At 40.5% G+C, this 25,064-nt stretch overlaps 1 protein-coding gene across 3 annotated transcripts in view; it reads right to left on the bottom strand.

The window, feature by feature from the left end:
* Positions 1–25,064, bottom strand: part of LOC128642023 (uncharacterized) — a 229,572-nt gene that overhangs the window by 63,133 nt on the left and 141,375 nt on the right. The window lies entirely within an intron of this gene.

Below are 25,064 nucleotides of genomic sequence, written 5' to 3'. Positions count from 1 at the left end.
AGGAGCTCTCAAGATATGCGTCCTGCTTCTGTGATAGTTGGCTCCGCCCCCCATCTCAGTGCATTTTGACTGTTTATTTCATAGAGGAGGAGAGTACTTAAGGTGTCCATAACATGTGCAATATACTTCCTGCCAGCTGGTGGAGGTCAAGAACCTCCACAAGAGCTTTCAATTCCTCCCAACTCTACTCTTCTCCAGTTAATTCTTGGCCTCCGAGGTGAGAGGTTGAGTGAAGGGTTCTCACCTCTATTTTATTTACTGGGAGCTCAGACCTGACTTGAGACCCTATCACCCTCTTTCAGTTTCACCAAGAAGATTGAAAATGGATGAGTGAAACAGGGGTTGAGGATAATCTCTCTTAGGGCATTGTCCGTACCCTCATGGGTAAATCTCTCAGTCATAACTGCCCTTTGGCGTCGCAGGGACCTGTCCCTTACCAAAGGGGTTACAGGCATATCCAATCATATTCGCTGCAGTATTTATACTTGCACTGGATGGGCTCTTAACTGCATCAGCGTTTCAGTGAGGGAGAAAGGCCGCAACAAGCTGGTAAGATAAGTGGAGGGGTTCTGCAATCAAGGTAAGTGATTTAGACACCACATATAGCCCATTCACTATCACTTTCCTATTTCATAAATATAGTTTGGGGGTTTCCATTCCTTACATTTGGTACTTTACATATGTGTTTAACACAAAAAATGTTAACATTTTAGCTTCAAAATTTCCAGTATCATTCTCCACATTCCCCTTTTTAATGTGTTACTGTTTATTTAAGAGAACCGTTAATTGCGCTATGCAGTTAGCGGTTCTCTTCCTTTTCATAGCGGTTAGGTTGAGATTTTTTTATTCCCCTAGGCTGTTGCCTGTACATCATTACAGAGGTTAGCCCTGCCCCTTTTCCTTGGTGCCCTTTCTCCTCATCTCCACCATTCTGAAAACAGCATTTTTTCCCTCTGAGGCACTCTAGAGATTTGTTCTTATGTATTTGTCTGGAATTTAAACCTTCAATGCCCCGAAGATCGTGAGAACCCTCATAAGAGCTGCAAGTGGGTAGGAAAAATTCATATAAGCTTTTATGTGTCTAAAAAAAATTGGGGGCCTACATTTCTATATTTCTACTGTACCCTATAGAGTGTTAATATGTTTATTTAAGGGCTGTTATGTGTTTTATTGTTGTTAATACAAATGGTTTTTATCTAATGTACATATTGAGGCCCATTTATCAAGCCCTGAATGGAGCTTGTGGGCCCATGTTTCTGGCGAGTTTTCAGACTCGCCAGAAACAGCAGTTATGAAGCAGCAGTCTAAAGACCGCTGCTACATAACCCTATTCGCCTGCTCTGAGCAGGCGGACAGGAATCGCCACAATTCAACCCGATCGAGTACGATCGGGTTGATTGACACCTCCCTGCTAGTGTCCGATTGGCCTTGAGTCTGCAGGGGGGCGGCGTTGCACCAGCATCTCTTGTGAGCTGCTGGTGCAATGCTGAATATGGAGAGCGCATTGCTCTCCGCATTCAGCGAGGTCTTGCGAAACTGATCCACACTGTCGGATCAGGTCCACAAGACCTTTGATAAATAGGCTTCTTAATCTGTACTTCAGTATTTCACAGTTTTGTTTATATTTACCCCCAATAAATATGTCTGACCCAATAGAGGGTACCTTTAGGGATTTTAATGCAACTCAGGAAACAAATGCTGTTAATTGTCCCTTTTTGTTTTGCAAATCTGTTCCAGTGGACCAGATTAATGAGCTATTTGTTAACTGTGTCCCACATTTCCAGTTTCCAAGCTATAATTATGTAAGCTTGCCTGGCAGACATATAGCGCTCATGCCTGTCTATATGACTGATAAAAAACTGATTTTTTTAACTGAGTTTAAAAATACTTTACAAAAGACTATGACAGAGCCTTTAGCGGTAATTCTCAGACCAAGGAAGTGCAAACATAAATCTGGTATTTAGTCTCATACTCCCCGTCACTCTCAGGCAACTGAGCATTTATCTCTGTTACCATCTACTTTACAGTCCTCTGACTGAAGTTTTTCTGAATCCTCTGAGGGTGAAATCTCCTCAGATGACCCTGAACCGGTAACTGAAACAGAGCCTGTTTCCACATTCAGATTTAGAGTATATTATATCCATTTCCTTCTACAGGAAGTTCTGAACACTCTAGAAATGTCAGAACCGAATACTGAAATTTTAAAACCTTTAAATAAGTTAAACCCGGTTTTCAAAGCTCCACAAAAGGCTCCCAGGCATTTGAAGCTCTAGGTGTTGGATTATATTGCTATGAAATGTTAGAAACCTGGCATTCCTTTTACTCATTCTAACAGATTCAAGATGATGTATCCTCTTGCAGAAAATCATTTATCTGTCTGGGAAATGTTTCCTAAAGTGGGCAGAGCTATTTCAACTCTAGCAAAATGTACAACTATTCCCATTAGGATGGTTCCTCGTTTAAGGATCCAATGGACCAAAAACCTAAATCTTTACTAAGAAAATAATTTTCTCAATCAGCTCTGCAGCTTAGACCATACATTGCAGTCACTTGTGTGGCTGCTGCAGCATCCTTTTGGTGTGATTCTCTTTCTCAGATTCCTGAACAGTCATTTGAAGATGTCCGTAACTGCATTAAAGTTCTTAAGATGTCCAATGATTTTATGTGTGATGCAGTTTTTGACATCATTAAGATTGATGTTAAAAATATGTCCTGTTAAGGAGAGTCTTATTGCTTAAATCCTGGTCTGCTGATATGGTCTCTAAGAATATACTTTGTTCAATTCCCATTGAGGGTAAATTGCTTTTTAGATCAGAGTTAGATTCTATCATTAAGATTTTCTGGAGGTAAAAGAGAGTTTGTCTTCCTCAGGACAAGAAGTCTAAGGGAAGATATAAACAAACTAATCGTTTTCGTATCTTTCACTCTGCTAGAGTTCTGAAGTCCTCTTGCAAACAAAGGTCTGACTCTTCCAAAACTTCCTGGAAACCAGGATTCTCCTGGTCCAAGAGTAAACAGTAAAAAAAATAATAATTCTAATTACAGGTCAGCATGATGGGACGACCCCTTTCCAGAAAATTCTCTAGTAGGGGCAGATTGTTTCATTTTCAGGAAGCCTAGTGCAGTTCAGGATCCCTGGGTTCTCAACATTATTTCCCAGGGTTATCGCATAGGAGTTTGAACCAGACCTCCCTCGGAATGGTTTAATCTATCTTACGTTCTGAAGCCTCAAAAGGCAACTGCCTTTAGTCAATGTATTCAGGATTTGGAGAATTTGGGAGTAATACAACCAGTCCCAGTCTCTCAACAGGGAAGAGGTTTTAATTCCAAAGTCTTTATTATTCCAAAAAATGGAGTACTCATATCGCCCCTGTCTGGATCTAAAGTAATTGAACACATTTTTCTGAGTTCTTTCTTTTAAGATTGAGACAATGCGCACCATTTTGCCTCAGGTACAAAAGGGTAAATTTATGACAACCATTGATATGAAGGATGCTTATCCACACATCCCAATTAACAAAGACCATTTCCAGTTTCTAAGATTTGCTTTTTCTCAACAAGCATTACCAATTTGTGGCTCTACCCTTTGGCTTAGCCACTGCCCCTCACATCTTTACAAAGGTTTTACGGGCTCTGTTGGGTGAACAGAACACAGGGGATCTCCATTTATTTGGACGACATCTTAGTCTAGGCCGGAAAATTCTCCAGCAATAGACCCAGATGAAGTAAGCACCTGAATCTAAAACACACAGCCATCCAAGATGGCACAGAAAAGTTGTGCTAGAGCCATAACGGCCAATAGACCTAGGTTGGAGGGTACACTCTGAGGCAAAAAGCCATCAGGTCCCCACAGAGGTCTTAGAGAGAAACCTCAACAAGGAACCTAATTCAACCCTTATGATGCTACAAAGTTCAGCCCCAGAGCTGAACCACGGAACCAGAACTCGACTAAGCTCGCTACACTAGGTACAAGCAACATATTTCACGGTAAACACAATCATCACAGTACATTTGCAACAGTAAAAATAAACAATCTTACTGGAATCTACGCCGTGGAACAGGATCACGGCCCTTCAAGTGTGACGGATAGTAGCATCACCTTCGACACAGACTTGAGAGAAGAAAGCAGTTCGTCAAAGCCGATTGCTGGTGGAGCTGTTAAAATGAGTCAGGGTGGTTTGCAGAAAGACTCTCCCTGGATCTCCGGACTCTAACTTTCATCCAGGCCCTCACTGAGAGACTGACAGGACTACTTAAAACTCCCGTACCATGTCGAAGAGTACTACCCTCCATAAGAGACAAACAAACTTCTGACACTTCTCTGCCAACCTCCTGGGACGAAAGGCAAAGAATGACTGGGGGATGATGGAAGTGGGAGGAGTATTTAAGCCTTTGGCTGGGGTGTCTTTGCCTCCTCCTGGTGGCCAGGTTCTTATTTCCCAAAAGTAATGAATGCAGCTGTGGACTCTTTCCAATTAGGAAGAAAATTAATTCCTTTTTAGTCAGCAAACATCATGGCTGTAGCTTACAACCATCATCAGAAAGGGACTTGGTGTCCCCTTGCCATGCAAGAAGTTTCTCACATTCTGTCTTGGGAAAAGAAAAACCTCTGCGCTCTGTCTGCTGTTCACATTCTGGAAGTGAACAACTGGGAAGCAGATTACTTAAGCCGTCAGTCAATTCATCCAGGAAAATGGTCTCTTCATCAGGATGTGTTCAATCAGTTAATCTAAAGATCAAGAAATCCAACAGCTCAAATGACAGAGGGTCTGTTTTGCCCTTGAAACTTTCATCTGGCCTATCTATTTACCCCATTTGTTCTTCTTCCGAGAGTCATTGCAAGAATCCAACAGGAATTAGCATCAATAATTCTCATAGCTCTGGCATGGCCACGCAGAACTTGGTATACAGATATCCTCCAGATGTCATCCTCCCCTCTTTGAACTTTTCCATTCAGGGAAGATCTACTGTTCCAAGGTCCTTTTTATAATCAGGGCGTCCAATCTCTTAATTTGACGGCGTGGAGGTTGAAAGCCTAGACTTCTCAGATGCAAGCTAGAAAACTGGTTACACAGAAGATTTACCATAAAATTTGGAAACATTATTTTCTTTATTGTTCTTCAAAAGGTTTCTATTGGAAATCATTTAGAACTCCAAGAGGCCCATTTATCAAGCTCCTGATGGAGCTTGAGGGCCCATGTTTCTGGCGAGTCTTCAGACTCTCCTGAAACAGCAGTTATGAAACAGCGGTCTAAAGACCGCTGCTCCAAAACGCTGTCCGCCTGCAGGCGGACAGAGATCGCCGGAATTCAACCCGATCGAGTACGACCGGGTTGATTGACACCCCCCTGCTGGCGGCCGATTGGCCGTGAGTCTGCAGGGGGCGGCATTGCACCAGCAGCTCACAAGAGCTGCTGGTGCAATGCTGTATACAGAGAGCACACTGTCGGATCAGGTCCGATATACCTTTGATAAATATGACTTCCCCTATGACTTCTTCAGTTTCTCCAGGATTGTCTGGAGAAAGGTTTATCGCCTAGTTCTTTAAATTTTCAAATGTCAGCCTTGTCTGTTTTGTTTCATAAAAGCTTGGCTAAGTTGCATTTTGTTCAAGCCTAGGAGAGCATTTGCCCTGTTATTACGCCTATTTTGCCACCTTGGGATCTTAATCTTGTTTTATCTGTTTTACAAGGTCCTTCCTTTGAATCTATGAATAATTTGGACCTAGAATTGTTGTCTTGGAAGGTTCTTTTTCTTCTAGCCATATCTTCAGCTAGATGAACTCACATTCCTTTCTTCTGATCCTCCCTTTTTGGTTTTTCATTAGGATAAAGAAGTTCTGAGAACTAAATATGATTTTTTTTTTTCGAAGGTTGTATCTTCTGAGAACATTAAACAGGAAATTGTTGTTTCTTCTCTGTGCACAAATCCTTCTAATTCATAAGAATGTCTTCTACACAATTTGGATGTTAGAGCCTTAAAATATTATCTTCAGGCTACTAAAGATTTTAGACAGACCTCTAGCTTATTTGTCCATTTTCCAGGTAATAAAAAAGGTCAAAAGGCCACGGCAGTAACTTTAGCTTCATGGTTGAAACAGAATACGTAAAGCTTACTTGGTTGTGGGAAAACCACCTACAAAATGAATTATTCCACATTCCACTAGATTTGTATCTACTTCTTGCGCCTTCAAGAATAAGGCTTCCTTGGAACAGATTTGCAAAGCAGCAACTTGGTCTTCTCTTCATACCTTTTCTAAATTTTACTGTTTTGATGTTTTTGCTTCTTCAGAAGATGCTTTTGGCCGTAGTGTCCGGGAAATAAGAACTGCTCTTTATTTGTCCCAGCCGTCCTTAACACTGACTGTCAGCTTTGGTATTGCATCCCACATGTTATGAACACCCATGGACTCTGCTGATCTATGAAAGAAAACAGAATTTATACTTCAATAAATTTCTTTCTTTCAGAATGAGGAGATTTCATGGGACCCGCCCTATTTTTTTGTAGAATTTAAGGGTGACTGTTCTTTTTGCACTTCTTAATCTTTCTGTTGGTCTTTTCTTCAATTTTTTTCTACATATCACCTATGCTCGGCTATATGTTAACTAGAGAGGAGTAGAGTTCTGAGGGATTGAAAGCTCTTGTTAGGGTTCTTGAAATTTACCTGCTGGCAGGATGTTTATCCCATGTCAGATTATGTTCCTTTAAGACATGCCAATCCTACTCACCTGTATATGACATCACAGTATTACCTCTAAAACCTAACCAAAGAATAGACATTTCTGGAGACACCAGCGACTTATGGCAGTTTATGATCTGCCTGCGCCTAAGTAAAAAAACTAAAAGTTTTACATTGCCCGTAAAAGTCTAACCCGCCTCCCAAAAATAAACCTGACACGTCAAAACCCCTATATCCGCCATCCCCCGACTTCACAACTAATAATAAAAGTGATTAACCCCTAAACCGCAATCCCCCCACAACACAATATACCTAATAAATAGCTAGATTACAAGTGTTGCGGTACGGCATTTAACGCTGAAAAAATGGCCATTCCAGCTTAATGGTCAGCAACACATATTGCGAAAAATTATGTTTTTATGTGGGATTTTTAAAGCGCTGGTATTACAGGTTGTGCGTTCAGGCTAAAAAGCTTGTGTTACAGCCTATACCGACACGATCCATACCGCCACCTGAGACCAGTAGTTATGGATTTTGCAAAACAAAAATGTTTCACAAAACTCATAACTAAAGTGTTACAAAGTACAGTAACACCCATAAACTACCTGTTAACCACTAAACCGCCACCCTCCCGCATCACAAACACTATATTAAACTTATTAACCCCTCATCTGCCGCTCACCCACATCACGACTATTAAATAATGTTATTATCCCCTAATCTGCCGCCCACCCACATCGCCAACACTATTTAAATATATTAACCCCTAAACTGCCGATCCCCGACATTCACAACACTAATAAAAGTTATTAACCCCTAATCCGCCACTCCCCGACATTGCCAACACCTAAACAAACCTATTAACCCCACATCACCAACACTATAATAAAGTATTAACCCCTAAACCTCCAGCCCCTCACACCGTAACTACTAAATTAAACCTATTAACCCCTAGACCGCCGGTCCCCCACATTGCAAAACACTAAATTTAACTATTAACCCCTAAACCTAACACCCCCCTAACTTTAAATTAAAATTACAATATAACTATCATAAAATAAATAAAAACTTACCTGTGAAATAAAAATAAACCTAACATTAAACAATAAATTAAACTAAAATAAACTACCAATTTGTTTAAATCAGCTAATAGGATTTCAGTAGCTCTTATCCTATTGGCAATACCCCTATAAAAACAAAAAAGCCACCCCAAAATAAAAACACCCCCTAATCTAACAATAAACTACCAATAGCCCTTAAAAGGGCCTTTTGTAGGGCATTGCCCTAAATAAATCAGCTCTTTTACTGATAAAAAAATTACAAATCCCCCCTAAAAGTAAAATCCCCCACCCACCCACTCAACCACCCAAAATAAAAAAAACAAGCTACCCATTGCATCTTCATCCAGCGCGGGGACCTCTTCTGTCTTTTTCCGGAGCGAAGGTCGGCGCGGAGCGAAGGCCAATAGGATGAGAGCTATTGAAATCCTATTGGCTGTTCAAATCAGTTAGTTATTGTGTTGGGGGATGGCGGTTGACAGGTAGATATTATGTATGCGATAGGTGTTTGTTAAGACTTCTAGGGAGTTACGGTACTTATATATTCAGCGCAAGGCTTGCTGTGCCTGCCTAAGTCACCTCTCTCTTCTCCCTTTGTATTTTTGCTGTATTTTGTTTGCTCTGTTTTTTTTAGCACCTACCCCCACTCCAGCTAACCAGCCCGCCCACCTCCCTGCTGTATTTAATGGTGCTCCCAGCACTACTGAAGTAAGTCATCTCTCCTTTCTCCCTTTGTATTTTTGCTGTATTTTATTTGCTTTGTTTTTTTTTTTAGCACCTACCCCCACTCCAGCTAACCAGCCTGCCCACCTCTCTGCTGTATTTAATGGTGTTCGCTGTGCGACTGTGCAGCAGATGAGCACAGCGGGCGTGCCACAGGCAAGCCCTTCAGTGCCTGACCGCACCCAATGCCACAAACCTTGGCTGAATTAAGTCATCTCTCCCTTCACCCTTTGTATTTTTGCTGTATTTTGTTTGCTCTGTTTTTTAAGCACCTACCCCCACTCCAGCTAACCAGCCCACCCACCTCCCTGCTGTATTTAATGGTGCTTGCTGTGTGACTGCACAGCAGGCGTGCCAAAGGCAAGCTCCTCAGCACCTGTCCGCACCCCAACAGCACCCAACGCCATGAACCTTGGCTCCAGAAACCACTAAGATGCCAGCACCCTCCATGCGTTCAACACCGTCCGCCTGCCACCACGCATCCCCGACCAACACCTTCGGACCCTTCACCTGCCACAACTGTTCCTTCCCCTCCCTCCAGACCACAACCCAACCAACTAACCCACCCAAAAACAGCCGCAATTACCTCAACTGCATCCTCCAATATTTTAGAACTCAGTGCTATTTTCAGGGCTCTTCAGGCTTGGCCTCTATTAAAGAGATAATCATTCATATTCCAGGTGTAGACATTTGGGAAGCGGATTATCTCAGCCGTCAATCTTTACATCCAGGGGAGTGGTCTCCCCACCCAGATGTATTTTGTCAGATTGTACAGATGTGGGGTCTTCCCGAAATAGATCTGATGACTTCCCATCTAAACAAGAAGCTTCCCAGGTACCTTTCCACAGCAACCACAGCACCGAGACCACCCTCCTCGCCGCCAAAGACGACATCCACACCATGCTCGACCAAGGAGAAACAGCCACCCTCATCCTCCTAGAGTTCTCAGCAGCATTCGACACTGTCGATCACAACACCCTCCGCACCCACCTACACGATGCCGGCATCCACAGTAAAGCACTGGAATGGATCACCTCCTTCCTCATGGGCAGGACCCAGAAAGTCAGACCCCCGTCCTTCTCCTCGAAACCCACACCAGTCAACTGCGGTGTACCGCAAGGCTCTTCGCTGAGCCCCACCCTCTTCAATATCTACATGGCCCCTCTCGCCGCCATCGTCTGATGCCACTACCTCAACATCGTCTCCTACACCGACGACACCCAGTTAATCATCTCACTCACCAAGATCCCACCACCACCAAAAAGAACGCCCACGAAGGCCTGACAGCAGTTGCCACCTGGATGAATGACAACCGGCTCAAACTGAACACAGACAAAACTGAAGTCCTCCTCCTCGGACCCAATAAATCTGCATGGGACGACTCCTGGTGGCCCACAGCCCTCGGCCACCCACCAACCCCAACTGACCACGCACAAAATCTAAGCTGCATCCTGGACTTCTCACTCTCCATGGACAACAAATCAATGCCATCACCTCAACATGCTCCCACATTCTCCACCTGCTATGAAAAATCTTCAAGTGGATCCCTACCAAAACCAAGAAAACAGTCACCCACGCCCTCGTCAGCAGCTGGTTGGACTACGGCAATGCACTCTATGCTGGCTCCACTATTAAACTAATGAGACTTCAACATATCCAATGCAATATCACCGAACACCTAAGGAACCTTCTCTGGCTCCCCATCAACAAGAGAATCACCTTCAAGCTCCTTACCCATGCTTTCAAGGCAATACACAACATCGGACCCGAATACACCAACCACCGCATAAATTTCTACACCCCCGCAAGACAACTCTGATCAACCGAACAAGCACTCGCAATCTTCCACAGCATCAGCAAATCCACAGCGGGTGGAAGATCCTTCTCCCCCATGGCAGCAAAGACATGGAACACCCTCCCGCTGCACCTCAGACAATCCACCTCCCTTACAAAGTTCAGAAAGGACCTCAAAACCTGGCTCTTCGACTGAACGCCCATCCCATCCCCTCCCCCCTTCCCCCCTCCTCCTATCTGCTTTCCCATAGCGCCTTGAGACCATCACAGTTGATTAGTTTGAGCTCTATAAGTACCCAATAGATAGATAGATATGTGTGGAGAGTAAAATTTCTCTATTTTCACCATGTAAGTCCTTGTGCTGAATATGTGACACTGATTTGCGATGCCGGTTCTATGTTAGTTTATGGGAGTAAAAATAGCGGGCGATGGGTGAAATATACATGCTTCATTTATATGCCGCGCCATATATGTGATTGCGACATCTGTCTATAAACAGCCGACGCCGGCTTTTATGGGCGACCCTGCATATGTAATCTCGCCCGTGATGTTTAAAGAAAATGATGTCCACAGCACTCTCTATGCAATTCTTCTTCTTTTATTTAAGAAAGAGACATATACAGAGACGTTTCGAGTATTAAACCCTTAATCATGCTTGATTTTTCTTGTTTACATTGGAGTATCTCTGTCTGCATCAACACCTTACACCCAGAGACTGCTGCTACATTGTTGCTTTGTGATTAAGCACCTAAAATGTTATTGTTTAAAAAACATAATTTATGTAAGAACTTACCTGATAAATTAATTTCTTTCATATTGGAAAGAGTCAATGAGCTAGTGATGTATGGGATATACAATCCTACCAGGAGGGGCAAAGTTTCCCAAACCTCAAAATGCCTATAAATATAGCCCTCGCCACACCCACAATTCAGTTTAACAAATAGCCAAGTAGTGGGGTGATAAAATAAGGAGTAAAAATGAATACAAAAAGAGGAACTGGAAATAAAATTGTGCTTTTAAAAAAAAAAATCATAACCACCAAAAAAAGGGTGGGCCTCATGGACTCTTGTCAATATGAAATAAATTAATTTATCAGGTAAGTTCTTACATAAATTATGTTTTTTTATGTAATTGGCAAGAGTCCATGAGCTAGTGATGTATCGGATAGAAATACCCAAGATGTGTAATTCCACCGAAGAGTCACTAGAGAGGGAGGGATAAAATAAAAACAGCTTTTTCCGCTGAAAAAAATAAATTTACAAAAATAAGACTTTCTAATAAATTTCACATAAATTTTAAGAAAAAACTTAAATCATAAGCAGAAGAATCAAACTGAGACAGCTGCCTGAAGAACTTTTTTACCAAAGACTGCTTCAGAAGAAGCAAATACACCAAAATGGTAAAATGTAGTAAATGTATGCAAAGAAAACCAAGTTGCTGCTTTACAAATCTGATCAACCGAAGCTTCATTCTTAAAAGCCCAAGAAGTGGCAACTGATCTAGTAGAATGAGCTGTAATTTTCTGAGGCCAAGACTGACCCACCTCCAAATAAGCCTTGTGAATCAAAAGCTTTAAACAAGATGCCAAAAAAATGGCAGAGGCTTTCTGACCTTTTCTAGGACCAGAAAAAACAACAAAGAGACTAGAAGTCTTCCTGAAATCTTTAGTAGCTTCGACATAATATTTCAAAGCTCTTACAACATCCAAAGAATGTAAAGATCTTTAAAGAGAATTCTTAGGATTAGGACACAAAGAAGGAACAACAATTTCCCTATTAATGTTGTTAGAATTCACAACCTTAGGAAGAAATTTAAACTAAGTCCGTAAAACAGCCTTATCCTGATGGAAAATCAGAAAAGGAGACTCACAAGAGAGAGCAGACAATTCAGAAACTCTTCTAGCTGAAGAGATAGCCAAAAGGAACAACACTTTCCAAGAAAGTAGTTTAATATCCAAAGAATGCATAAGCTCAAAAGGAGGAGCCTACAAAGCCTTCAGAACCAAATTAAGACTCCAAGGAGGAGAGATTGAGGTAATAACAGGCTTGCTAGAAATCAAAGCCTGAACAAAACAGTGAATATCAGGAGGTTTAGCAATCTTTCTATGAAATAAAACAGAAAGAGCAGAGATTTGTCCCTTCAAAGTACTTGCAGATAAACCTTTATCCAAACCATCCTGAAGAAACTGTAAAATCCTAGGAATTCTAAAAGAATGCTAAGAGAATTTATGAGAAAAACACCATGAAATATAGGTTTTCCAAACCCGATAATAAATCTTCCTTGAAACGGACTTACGAACCTGTAGCATAGTATTAATCACTGAGTCAGAGAAACCTCTATGACTAAGCACTAAGCGTTCAATTTGCATACCTTCAAATTTAGCGATTTGAGATCCTGATGGAAAAACAGCCCTTGAGACAGAAGGTCTGGCTTTAAAGGAAGTGGCCAAGGTTGGCAACTGGACGTCTGGACAAGATCTGCATACCAAAACCTGTGAGGCCATGCTGGTGCTATCAGAAACACATGTGATTGTTCCAATATGATCTTGGAGATCACCCTTGGAAGAAGAACTAGAGGCAGAAGAATGTAAGCAGGTTGGTAAAACCAAGGAACTGAAAAACGCATCCACTTTTTCCGCATGAGGATCCCTGGACCTGGAAAGGTACCTGGGAAGCTTCTTGTTTAGATGGGAAGCCATCAGATCTATTTCAGGAGGACCCCACATCTGTACAATCTGACAAAATACATCTGGATGGAGAGACCACTCCCCTGGATGTAAAGATTGATGGCTAAGATTATCCGCTTCCCAATTGTCTACACCTGGAATATGAATGATTCTCTCTTTAATAGAGGTCAAGCCTGAAGAGCCCTGAAAATAGCACAGAGTTCTAAAATATTGATTGGTAACCTCGCCTCTTGAGGATTCCAAATTCCTTGTACTGTCAGAGACCCCCAGACAGCTCCCCAACCTGTGAAACTTGCATCTGTTGAAATCACAGTCCAGGAAGGACGAACAAAAGAAACCCCTTGAATAATCTGATTATGCTCCAACCACTAGGACAGAGAGAATTGAATGTTGGTATTTAAGTATATCAACTGTGATATCCGAGTATAATCCCTGCACCATCGATTCAGCATGCAAAGCCTTATAAGAAACTGAGGTCTCATATGAAAATGAGCAAAGAGGATGGTGTCTGATGCTGCAGTCATGAGACCTAAAACTTCCATGCACAAAGCCACTGAAGGGAATGATCGAGACTGAAGGTTTCGACAGGCAGAAACCAATTTCATTTGTTTCTTGTCTGTTAAAGACAGAGTCATGGACACTGAATCTATCTGGAAACTTAAAAAGGTGACCCTTGTCTGAGGAATCAAGGAACTCTTCGGTAAATTGATCCTCCAACCATGTTTTTGAAGAAATAACACAAGTTGATTCGTGTGAGATGCTAAATGAAAAGATTGAGCCAGTACCAAGATATCGTCCAAATAAGGAAACACAGCAATACCCTGCTCTCTGATTACAGATAGAAGGGCACTGAGAAACTTTGAAAAGATTATTGGAGCTGTTGCTAGGCCAAATGGAATAGCAACAAATTGGTAATGCTTGTCTAGAAAAGTGAATCTCAGAAACCGATAGTGGTCTGGATGAATCTGAATGTTTAGATACGCGTCCTGTAAGTCTATTGAGGACATGTAATGACCTTGCTGAACAAAAGGCAGAATAGTCCTTATAGTCACCATCTTGAAAGTTGGGACCCTTACAAATTGATTCAAAAACTTCAGATCCAGAACTGGTCTGAAAGAATTTTCCTTCTTCGGGACAATGAATAGATTTGAATAAAAACCCAGACCCTGTTCCAGAAGTGGAACTGGTACAACAACTCCTGAAAGTTCTTGATCTGAAAGACACTTCAGAAAGGCCTGAGCTTTAACAGGATTGTTTGGAACATGAGAGAGAAAAAAATCTTCTCACAGGAGGTCTTATTTTGAAACATATTCGATACCCCTGAGAGACAATATTCTGAATCCAATGATTCTGAACGGAACCTGCCCAAACTTCTTGAAATAATTTCAATCTGACCCCCATCAGCAGAACTGGATTGAGGGCCGCACCTTCATGCAGTCTTGGGGGTTGGCTTTGGTTGCTTATAATGCTTGGATTTATTCCAACTCTAGGAAGGCTTCCAATTGTAGCCAGAGTCCTTAGGGGAAGGAGTGGTTTTCTGTTCTCTATTCTGACAAAAGGAACGAAACCGATTAGAAGCTTTAGATTTGCCTTTAGACTTTTTATCTTGAGGCAAAAAAAACTCCCTTCCCCCCAGTAATATTGGAAATAATAGAATCCATCTGGGAACCAAACAAATTATTACCCTGGAATGATAGAGATAGTAACCTAGATTTAGATACCATGTCAGCATTCCATGATTTGAGCCATAAAGCTCTTCTAGCTAAAATAGCCAAAGACATAGATTTAACATTAATCTTGATGATACAAAAAATGATTAGCATGTTGAAGCAAACGAACAATACTATGCAAATGAGTGTCTTTTTCCCGTTGTGCTAATCTATCCAACCACAAAGTTGATGTAGCCACAACATCAGCCATATAAATGGCAGGTCTGAGAATATAGCCAGAATGTAAATAAGTTTTCCTTAGATAAGATTCAATTTTCCTATCTAAAGGATCCTTAAAAGAAGTACTATCTTCCATAGAAATAGTAGTACATTTAGCAAGAGTAGAAATAGCGCCATCAACCTTAGGGACTTTTTCCCAAAACTCTAATTTAGCCACTGGCAAAGGATACAACTTTTTAAACCTTGAAGAAGGAACAAAAGAAGTACCAGGCTTAGACCATTCCTTAGCAATCACATCAGAAATAGCATCAGGAGTAGACACAGGAGGTTTATAAACAGAATTTAAACGTTTACTGGACTTATTATCAAGAGGGCCAGACTCCTCAATATCCAAAGTTATTAACACTTCTTTTAACAAAGAACTAATATACTCAATCTTAAAAAGATAAGATGATTTATCAGTGTCAATGTCTGAAGTAGGATCTTCTGAATCAGAGAGATCCTCATCAGAGGAGGATATATCAGTATGTTGCCAGTCATTGCAAATTTAATCAGTATTATGAGAAGTTTTAAAATACTTTTTACAATTATTTGAAGGTGGTATAGCAGCCATAGCCTTCTGTATCACATCAGCAATAGAATTTTTCATATCAACAGGGATATGTTGTATATCATGTACTTTAGATGTTGAAGGAACAACAGATAATGTACTAGCACTAATAGAAACCTTTTCTGCATGCAAAAGCTTATCATGACAACTGTTACATACTACAGCTGGAGATATAGGGGGATATTTATCAAGCCGCCAACCGCAAATACGGCGGAATTCTGCAGCATAATTGTGGCAAACTTGATCCGACCTAGTTATCAAAGCCTACAGACTGCCAAAAGTTGAAATTTGTGACATAACATATGATCCGCCGGTCTCAATCCGACGCAGATCGATGCTTACGTCATTACAGATGTTCTGAATACACATTCGGCTCTATTTGACAACTTTTCAAAGTTATCAAATTTTTAACAGGTACGCTTGCGGCTATTCCGGCCCAGCGTACCTGTTTTTCAATCCGCCACCCTGGAGGCCACGGATGCCATAGAAATCAATGGGAGTCTGAAAGCACCGAAAGCTTATGTTCGATGCTGCCAGATATCCCATTGATTAATATGATAGAAAACAAGTCACGTTTAAACCTAACACCCTAACATAAGCCCCGAGTCTAAACACCCCTAATCTGCCGCCCCGACATCGCCGCCACCTACATTATGTTATTAACCCCTATCCTTCTGCTCCCGGACACCGCCGCAATTAATTAAAGTTATTAACCCCTATCCCGCTGCTCCCGGACCCCGCAGCCATATCACTACCACTAACTAAACCAATTAACCCCTAAACCGCCAGCCCCCACATCGCCATAAACTAAATTAAGCTATTAACCCCTAAACCTAACAACCCGCTAACTTTAAATTAAAATTACAACATCCCTTTTTTTAAAATAAATTAAAACTTACCTGTAGAATTAAAATTAACTATTTTTAAACTATTAATTAACTTACAATAACTATTATACTACAATTACATTAAACTAGCAATTAAATTAACTAAATTACATATTAAAAAAAACCTAACCTTACTCAAATTATTTAAATCTACTATTAAACCCTTATTAAAAATTACTAAGTTACAAAAAATAAAAAACACTAAATTACGAGAAAAAACCCCCACATTATTATCAAAAATAAAAAAGAATTACACCTAATCTAATAGACCTATCAAAATAAAAAAGCCCACCCCAAATAAAAATAAACCCTAGCCTACAATAAACTACCAATGGCCCTTAAAAGGGCCTTTTGTGGGGCATTGCCCAAAGAAATCAGCTCTTTTACCTGTAAAAAAAATACAAACACACCCCAACAGTAAAACCCAGCACCCAACCAACCCCCCAAATAAAAACCCTATCTAAAATAACCTAAGCGTCCCATTGCCCTGAAAAGGGCATTTGTATGGGCATTGCCCTTAAAAGGGCATTTAGCTCTTTTACCTGCCCAAACCCTACTTTAAAAATAAAACCCACCCAAAAAACCTTTAAATAAACCTAACACTAACCCCCGACGATCCACTTACAGTTATTGAAGTCCTGCTTGAAGGATCCATACAGCCAGGAAGAAGTCTTCATCCGGGCAGCCTCTTCCACCTTCATCCATCCGGAAAAGTCTTTATCCATGCGGCCTCTACTATCTTCATCTATCCGGCGCAGAGCGGGTCCATCCTGAACACATCTGGGGCATGGAGCTCCTCTTCAATATGGTCTCCACCGTAAACTGGATCTTCAATGCAAGTGACGTCATCCAAGATGGCGTCCCTTGCATTACTATTCGCTGAAAGGTTCCAATCAGCCAATAGGATTAGAGCTTCTAAAATCCTATTGGTTATTCCAATCAGCCAATAGGATTTGAGCAGCTCTCATCCTATTGGCTGTTCCAATCAGCCAATAGGATTTGAGCAGCTCTCATCCTATTGGCTGTTCCGATCAGCCAATAGGACGAGAGCTCTTTTAAGGGCAATGCTCATACAAATGCCCTGTTCAGGGCAAAGGGGAGTTTAGGTTATTTTAGATAGGGTTTTTATTTGGGAGGTTGGTTGGGTGGGTGGTGCGTTTTACTGTTGGGGGGTGTTTGTATTTTTTTTTTTTTACAGGTAAAAGAGCTGATTTCTTTGGGGCAATGCCCCACAAAAGGCCCTTTTGAGGGCCATTGGTAGTTTATTGTAGCCTAGGTTTTTTTTTATTTTGGGTGGGCTTCTTTATTTTGATAGGGCTGTTAGATTAGGTGTAATTCTTTTTTATTTTTGATAATGTGTTTTTTTTTCTCGTAATTTAGTGTTTTTTATTTTTTGTAACTTAGCATTTATTTTTTTTGTAATTTAGTAATAGTATATTTAAATAATTTGAGTAGGGTTAGGGTTTTTTAATATGTAATTTAGTTAATTTAATTGCTAGTTTAATTTAATTGTAGTATAATAGTAAGGGTAGGTTAATTAATAGTTTAAAAATAGTTAATTTTAATTCTACAGGTAAGTTTTAATTTATTTTAAGATAGGAATGTTGTAATTTTAATTTAAACTTAGCGGATTGTTAGGTTTAGGAGTTAATAGCTTAATTTAGTTTATCTGGGGGGCTGGCAGTTTAGGGGTTAATAGGTTTAGTTAATGGTAGTGATGTGGGAAGCCAGAGGTTTAGGGGTTAATACATTTATTTAGGTGGCAGCGGGGTCCGGGAGCGGCGGGATAGGGGTTAATAACTTTATTAAAGTTGCGGTGGGGTCCGGGAGCGGCGGGATAGGGGTTAAAATTTTTATTTAGTTGAGGCGGTATCCGGGAGCGGTGGGATAGGGGTTAATAACCTTATTAAAGTTGTGGCGGGATAGGGGTTAAAAACTTTAGTTGTGGCGGGGTCCGGGAGCGGCGGGATAGGGGTTAAACATTTTAGTATACTGGTTTAGTGACAGGTTATAAATAAAGTTGGTAAAAAGACGAATAGACGCGAGACCGATGACTGCTAGTTAACAACAGTCTGATGCTCATCGCCCCATACTTGGTGTGCGTCTTTTTTCCAGCTTTTTTTATAAATATGGAGAGCGTATTCAGGTCCGCGGCCGTGATGTTAGACGAGCGTATTGGTGCCGTTGAATGCAGCATAGTTGACATCTTGATAAATATCCCCCATAATCTCCACTATCTTACAACAGATACACTTAGCTTTGGTAGAACTGTGTTCAGACAGCATGGTTCCTACAGCAGCTTCTGAGACAGGATCAGATTGAGATGTCTTGTAAAATGTAAAAGAAAAAATAACATTTAAACAGAAATATCTTATTTCCACATATAGCAGTTTCAGGAATGGGAAAAATGCAAATGCTAAAATTGGCAAAAAAAAGCAAATAGCATAGCCCTCTGAGCATAAAGAAGGCAAGGAGCATATAGGAAGTAAGGTAAAATAAAACTACATTTTTTGGCGCCAACAAACTTCCGGAAATGACGCAACTTGCGTCATAACAAACACAATTTTGCACCAAACAACCTAGCGTCAACTAAGATGCAGGAAATGACGAACTTGTGTCATTACAGACGCACATTCGCGCCAAAAAAATCTTGTGCCAAGAATGACGCAATAAATAACAGCATTTTGCACCCTCATGAGCCTAATTTGCCTGCAAGTTTTAAAGGAAAAACAAGTCAAATTGAATGAAAGACTATACCCCAGGTAAGACAAACTTCCTAAAACATAATTCCCATAACGAAACTGCCAGACTGCAAAGGGAAATACACATAGACCTGACTCATGGCAAATATAAGTAAAATACACCCATAAACTACCTATTAACCCCTAAACCAAGGCCCTCCCGCATCGCAAATACTATAATAAAAATTTTAACCCCTAATCTGCCGCTCCGTATATGGCCGCCACTAGAATAAACATATTAATCCCTAAACCGCCGCACTCCCGCCTCGCAAACACTAGTTAAATAATATTAACCACTAATCTGCTATCCCTAACATCGCCGCCACCTACATTATTCTTATTATCCTCTAATCTGCCGCTCCGGACACCGCCGCCACATACATTATACTTATTAACCCCTAATCTGCTGCCCCCAACATCGCCGACACCTACATTATATTTATTAACCCCCAATCTCCCTCCCCCAATGTCGACGCCACCTACCTACATTTATTAACCCCCAATCTTCCGCCCCCAACGTCGCCGCCACTATACTAAATGTATTAACCCCTAAACCTAAGTCTAACCCTAACCCTAACACTCCCTAACTTAAATAGAATTACAATAAATCTAAATAAATATTAATATTATTACCTAAATAATTCCTATTTAAAACTAAATACTTACCTGTAAAATAAACCCTAAGCTAGCTACAATATAACTAATAGTTACATTGTAGCTAGCTTAGGGTTTATTTTTATTTTACAGGCAAGTTTGTATTTATTTTAACAAGGTAGAATAGTTATTAAATAGTTATTAACTATTTAATAACTACCTATCTAAAATAAATACAAAAGTACCTGTAAAATAAAACCTAACCTAAGTTACACTAACACCTAACACTACACTACAATTAAATAAATTAACTAAATTAAAAACAATTAAATAAATTAAATTAAATTAGCTAAATTACAAAAAAAGCAAACACTAAATTACAGAAAATAAAAAACAAATTACAGATCTTTAAACTAATTACACCTAATCTATCAAAATCAAAAACATAATTTATGCTTACCTGATAAATTTATTTCTCTTGTAGTGTAGTCAGTCCACGGGTCATCCATTACTTATGGAATATATCTCTTCCTAACAGGAAGCTGCAAGAGGATCACCCAGCAGAGCTGCTATATAGCCCCTCCCCTCACATGTCATATTCAGTCATTCGACCAAAGCAGACGAGAAAGGAGAAACCATAGGGTGCAGTGGTGACTGGAGTTTAATTAAAATTTAGATCTGCCTTAAAGACAGGGCGGGCCATGGACTGACTACACTACAAGAGAAATAAATTTATCAGGTAAGCATAAATTATGTTTTCTCTTGTTAAGTGTAGTCAGTCCACGGGTCATCCATTACTTATGGAATACCAATACCAAAGCTAAAGTACACGGATGAAGGGAGGGACAAGGCAGGAACATTAAACAGAAGGAACCACTGCCTGAAGTACCTTTCTCCCAAAAATAGCCTCCGAAGAAGCAAAAGTGTCAAATTTGTAAAATTTTGAAAAAGTGTGAAGCGAAGACCAAGTCGCGGCCTTGCAAATCTGTTCAACAGAGGCCTCATTTTTAAAGGCCCAGGTCGAAGCCACAGCTCTAGTAGAATGAGCTGTAATCCTTTCAGGAGGCTGCTGTCCAGCAGTCTCATAGGCTAAGCGTATTATGCTACGAAGCCAAAAAGAGAGAGAGGTAGCCGAAGCCTTTTGACCTCTTCTCTGTCCAGAGTAAACGACAAACAGGAAAGAAGTTTGACGAAAATCTTTAGTTGCCTGCAAATAGAACTTCAGGGCACGAACTACGTCCAGATTATGCAAAAGTCGTTCCTTCTTTGAAGAAGGGTTAGGACACAGTGATGGAACAACAATCTCTTGATTGATATTCCTGTTAGTAACTACCTTAGGTAAGAACCCAGGTTTAGTACGCAGGACTACCTTGTCTGAATGAAAAATCAGATAAGGAGAATCACAATGTAAGGCAGATAACTCAGAGACTCTTCGAGCCGAGGAAATAGCCATCAAAAACAAAACCTTCTAGGATAACAGCTTGATATCAATGGAATGAAGGGGTTCAAATGGAACGCCTTGAAGAACATTAAGAACTAAGTTTAAGCTCCACGGCGGAGCAACAGTCTTAAACACAGGCTTAATCCTAGTCAAAGCCTGACAGAAAGCCTGAACGTCTGGAACTTCAGCCAGACGTTTGTGTAGAAGAATAGACAGAGCAGAAATCTGTCCCTTTAACAAACTAGCAGATAAGCCCTTTTCTAAACCCTCTTGTAGAAAGGACAATATCCTAGGAATCCTAACCTTACTCCATGAGTAACTCTTGGATTCGCACCAATATAAATATTTACGCCATATCTTATGGTAAATTTTTCTGGTAACAGGCTTCCTAGCCTGTATTAAGGTATCAATAACCGACTCCGAGAAGCCACGCTTTGATAGAATCAAGCGTTCAATCTCCATGCAGTCAGCCTCAGAGAAATTAGATTTGGATGGTTGAAAGGACCCTGAATTAGAAGGTCCTGTCTCAGAGGCAGAGACCACGGTGGACAGGACGACATGTCCACTAGGTCTGCATACCAGGTCCTGCGTGGCCACGCAGGCGCTATCAGAATCACCGAAGCTCTCTCCTGTTTGATCTTGGCAATCAGACGAGGAAGCATCGGGAATGGTGGAAACACATAAGCCATGTTGAAGACCCAAGGGGCTGTCAGAGCATCTATCAGCACCGCTCCCGGGTCCCTGGACCTGGATCCGTAACAAGGAAGCTTGGCGTTCTGGCGAGACGCCATGAGATCCAGATCTGGTTTGCCCCAACGATGAATCAGTTGAGCAAAGACCTCCGGATGAAGTTCCCACTCCCCCGGATGAAAAGTCTGGCGACTTAGAAAATCCGCCTCCCAGTTCTCCACGCCTGGGATGTAAATCGCTGACAGGTGGCAAGAGTGAGACTCTGCCCAGCGAATTATCTTTGAGACTTCCAACATTTCTATTGGGCTCCACATTGGCCTTTAAACATAGTGTACAAAGAGATTCATCTGAGTCAGACATGTTTAAACAGACTAGCAATGAGACTAGCAAGCTTGGAAATACTTTTCAAAATAAATTTACAAGCAATATAAAAAACGCTACTGTGCCTTTAAGAAGCACAAAAAGCTGACACAGTTGAAATAACAATGAACCAAAATAGTTATAGCAACCAATTTTTCACAGTAAATGTATTAAGTTAGCAAAGGATTGCACCCACCAGCAAATGGATGATTAACCCCTTAATACCCAAAAACGGATAACAATTTAATAATTAACGTTTTTCTCACAGTCAAAACACACTGTCACAGGTCTGCTGTGACTGATTACCTCCCTCAAAATGAATTTTGAAGACCCCTGAGCTCTCTAGAGACGATCTGGATCATGGAGGATGAAGTAGACAGATTGTGACTGAATTTTTACTGCGCAAAAAAGCGCTAAAATAGGCCCCTCCCACTCATATTACAACAGTGGGGAAGCTCAGAAAACTGTTTCTATGCAGAAAACAAAGATGGCCATGTGGTAAAAATCATGCCCCAATAAGTTTTATCACCAAGTACCTCACAAAAACGATTAACATGCCAGTAAACGTTTTAAACATACATTTGAAAAGTTATGAATTGTTATTAATAAGCCTGCTACCAGTCGCTTTTACTGCAGTTAAGGCTCATACATTATTTTAGTATTAACAGTATTTTCAGAGTCAATTCCATTCCTTAGAAAAATACATTCAGTGTACACACACTCATCAGCCTAATACCAGTCGCTATCACTGCATTTAAGGCTGAACTTACTTTACAATGGTATCAGCAGTATTTTCTCAGTCAATTCCATTCCTCAGAAAAATAATTTACTGCACATACCTCATGTTTTGCAGGGGGGCCCTGCATGCTATTCCCCTTCTCTGAAGTTACCTCACTCCTCAGATGAGAACAGCCAGTGGATCTTAGTTATGTCTGCTAAGATCATAGAAAAACACAGGCAGATTCTTCTTCTAATGCTGCCTGAGAATAAACAGCACACTCCGGTGCCATTTAAAATAACAAACTTTTGATTGTAGAAATAAACTAAGTTAAAAAACACCACAGACCTCTCACAGCGACCTATCTTTAGTTAGGCTGCAAGAGAATGACTGAATATGACATGTGAGGGGAGGGGCTATATAGCAGCTCTGCTGAGTGATCCTCTTGCAGCTTCCTGTTAGGAAGAGATATATTCCATAAGTAATGGATGACCCGTGGACTGACTACACTTAACAAGAGAAATACCCCCCCCAAAAAAAAACAAAAAACAAAAAAACCTAGCCTAAACTAAACTATCAATAGCCCTTAAAAGGGCCTTTTGCGTGGCATTGCCCCAAAGTAATCAGCTCTTTTACCTGTAAAAAAAAAATACAAACAAGCCCCCAACAGTAAAACCCACCAATCGCACAACCAACACCCCATATAAAATACTAACTAACTGTTCCAATCAGCCAATAGAATGCAAGTTCAATCCTATTGGCTGATTGGATCAGCCAATAGGATTGAACTTCAATCCTATTGGCTGATTGCATCAGCCAATAGAATGTTTTCTACCTTAATTCTGATTGGCTGATAGAATTCATCTTGGATGACGTCACATAAAGGTACCGTCATTCAGTAAGAAGATTCCGGATGAAGAGGATGCTCTGCGTCGGATGTCTTGAAGATGGACCCGCTCCGCGTCGGATGGATGAAGATAGAAGATGCCGTCTGGATGAAGACTTCTGCCCATCTGGAGGACCACTTTGCCCGGCTTGGATGAAGACTTCTCCTGGCTTCGTTGAGGACTTCGGCCCAGTTGGATGAAAACTTCTGCCGCTTGCTTGAGGATGGATGTCCGGTCTTCAGAACTGTAAGTCGATCTTCAGGGGGTTAGTGTTAGGTTTTTTTAAGGGTGTATTGGGTGGGTTTTATTTTTAGGTTAGGGTTTGGGCCTTCAATAGAGCTAACTGCCCTTTTAAGGGCAATGCCCATCCAAATGTCCTTTTCAGGGCAATGGGGAGCTTAGGTTTTTTTAGTTAGTATTTTATTTGGGAGGTTGGTTGTGTGGGTGGTGGGTTTTACTGTTGGGGGGTTGTTTGTATTTTTTTACAGGTAAAAGAGCTGATTACTTTGGGGCAATGCCCCGCAAAAGGCCCTTTTAAGGGCTATTGATACTTTAGTTTAGGCTAGGGTTTGTTTGTTTTTTTTATTTTTTATTTTTGATAGGGCTATTAGATTAGGTGTCATTAGTTTAAATATCTTGTAATTTGTTTATTATTTTCTGTAATTTAGTGTTTTGTATTTTTTGTACTTTAGCAATTATATGTAATTTATTTAATTGTATTTAATTTAGGTAAGTTATTTAATTGTAGTGTAGTGTTAGGTGTTAGTGTAACTTAGGTTAGGTTTTATTTTACAGGTACTTTTGTACTTATTTTAGCTAGCTAGCTATTAAATAGTTAATAACTATTTAGTAACTATTCTACCTAGTTAAAATAAATACAAACTTGCCTGTAAAATAAAAATAAACCCTAAGCTAGATACAATGTAACTATTAGTTATATAGTAGCTAGCTTAGGGTTTATTTTATAGGTAAGTATTAAGTTTTAAATAGGAATTATTTAGTCAATAATAGAAATTTTTAGTTAGATTTATTTTAATTGTATTTAAGTTAGGGGGTGTTAGGGTTAGACTTAGGTTTAGGGTTTAATACATTTAGTATGGTGGCAGCAACATTGGGGGTGGCAGATTATGGGTTAATAAATGTAGGTAGGTGGTGGCGATGTTAGGCACGGCAGATTAGGGGTTAATAATATTTAACTAATGTTTGCGAGGCGGGAGTGCAGCGGTTTAGGGGTTAATATGTTTATTATAGTGGCAGCAGATTAGGGGTTAATAAATGTAGGTAAGTTGCGGCGACATTGGGAGAGG

This window comes from Bombina bombina, chromosome 11 (genome assembly GCF_027579735.1).
Source record: "Bombina bombina isolate aBomBom1 chromosome 11, aBomBom1.pri, whole genome shotgun sequence".
In the NCBI taxonomy this organism is placed as follows: Eukaryota; Metazoa; Chordata; class Amphibia; order Anura; family Bombinatoridae; genus Bombina; species Bombina bombina.
This window is presented reverse-complemented; position numbering and strand designations above follow the sequence as displayed.